The sequence below is a fragment of the Amblyraja radiata genome, chromosome 1 (genome assembly GCF_010909765.2).
Source record: "Amblyraja radiata isolate CabotCenter1 chromosome 1, sAmbRad1.1.pri, whole genome shotgun sequence".
Lineage (NCBI taxonomy): Eukaryota > Metazoa > Chordata > Chondrichthyes > Rajiformes > Rajidae > Amblyraja > Amblyraja radiata.
The window spans coordinates 92,199,364-92,201,471 of record NC_045956.1 but is presented as its reverse complement, the minus strand read 5'-3'; the positions used below and the strand labels follow the sequence as shown (position 1 = coordinate 92,201,471).

At 38.5% G+C, this 2,108-nt stretch overlaps 1 pseudogene; it reads left to right on the top strand.

Moving 5' to 3' along the window:
• The first annotated feature begins 1,700 nt into the window (after positions 1-1,700).
• Positions 1,701-1,854, top strand: LOC116983482 (annotated as a pseudogene).
• The last annotated feature ends 254 nt before the right edge of the window (positions 1,855-2,108 follow it).

Genomic DNA, 2,108 nt, shown 5'->3' with positions numbered 1-2,108 from the left:
GAGAGGATTCTTCAATTAGTTAATACCTCTTCAATGTGTGCCAGACACGCTCTGATACAATTCAAGGTGGTTCACAAAGCTCATATGTCAAAAGAAAAGTTAGTTCGTTTTTATTGTCATATAAATCCTATCTGTGACAGATATAACTCTGAAGTGGCCTCACTGACTCACATGTTTTGGTCTTGCCCAACTTTGGAAAAATATTGGAAAGACATTTTTGACACTATTTCTGTAGTTTTAAGTATTGATTTAGAACCTCATCCTATCACTGCAATTTTGGGGCTACCAATGTTAGATTCTACCTATCTGTCCCGTTCTGCCCATCGGCTGATTGCTTTTACTACATTAATTGCCAGAAGATCTATTTTATTTAAATGGAAAGACTCTAATCCTCCTACCACACTTCATTGGTGCTCTGATATGATATCATGTTTAAATTTAGAAAAAATTAGGAGTGACATTTTCAAACCCTTGGTTAAATTTGCTAGGACTTGGGGAAGATTTATTCAACATTTTCACAAAATATAAATTGTCGCCTCCACAACCATTATAATAATCCTTTTACCTTTATACTGTGGAACGGACTTGACGACAAACAGGGACTTAATTGATGAAATTCTTTGTACCCAGATTTAGTTTTGCTTTATTTTTAGTTTAGTGGGGTTTTTTTTCTTTTTTTTTTTTCTTTTTTTTCTTTTTATCTTTTATATATACAAGTTCTCTTTTAAACATTTAACTATATTTACATAGAGACCGGGAGGTCTATACCCAATGTGTATTTTGACTGGACTCATACTTGGGTTATACTTGTTATTAATGTAATCCCGATCCCAATGAATCAACATCATTGTTACGTTTATCATTATTGTTTTTTGTTTTGTGTTGTTTTGTTTTTGTTTTAAAAAAAAAATTAATAAAAAGATTTTAATAGAAAGAAAGAGAGAGCTGAAATTGTGGACTGAGATTTGTGGGAGTGTCCTGATCCATAAACTGTGAAGAAACTATTAAATTTGCTGTTGCCAGAAGTCCAGCGCAGCAGAAGGAATGTGAGAACACAGTTTTGTTTGCAAACCATTTGTTTTTCCAGCAATTGAACAGACTTCCCTTTGAACTGTGGTCACAAATTCTATTACGGACTGTTGATATTTACTGTCACCAGGGAAGTTCACCAGCAGTATGCCAATGAGAGTTATGTTTACTTTAATTGGGAAAATTCATAGAGTCTTTCGAGCTATACTTTTAGGAAGGAGATGAGGAGAAATTTCTTTAGTCAGAGGGTGGTGAATCTGTGGAATTCTTTGCCACAGAAGGTTGTGGAGGCCAAGTCTGTGTATATTTTTAAAGACTAGATAGATTCTTGATTAGTACAGGTGTCAGAGGTAATGGGGAGAAGGCAGAAGAATGGGGTTAGGAGGGAGAGATAGATCAGCCATGATGGGCCGAATGGCCTAATTCTACTCCTATTCCTTATGACCTTATGTCCTCAGAAAGCATGGAAACATGCACTTTGGCACAACTCATCCATGATCAATCAACTGACTAGTCCCATGCCTGTACCTGATCCAAATCCCTCCAAACCTTTTTTTTCCATGTATCTGTCCAAGTACCTTTTCAATTTCATAATTTTAGGAATTTCCACCTCTTCCGTTGGTAGCCGATTTCACATACACATCACCCCCTGTATGAAAATGTTACCCATTCTACTTACCTGGCAGGGGAGTCAGTGGTCACGGAGGCCGATCTCCCTGGAAGAGGCTATCCCATTGCACTACGGGCATGCTGATGCCTGCGATGTTCCACAATGTGGGAAACTCGACTGCAAAATTTGTGGTAGTGGGTGTCTGCAATCACGCTAAGGGTGGCATGGTGGCGCAGTGGTAGAATTGCTGCCTTACAGCGCTTGCAGCGCCAGAGACCCGGGTTTGATCCCAACTACGAGTGCTGTCCATTCGGCATTTGTACGTTCTCCCCATGACCGTGTGGCTTATATTCACTGGAATTTAGAAGGATGAGAGGGTATCTTATAGAAACATCAAATTCTTAATTCTTCTTGGACAGGCTAGATGCAGGAAAAATGTTCCAGAAACTGGGGTCACAGTTTAAGAATA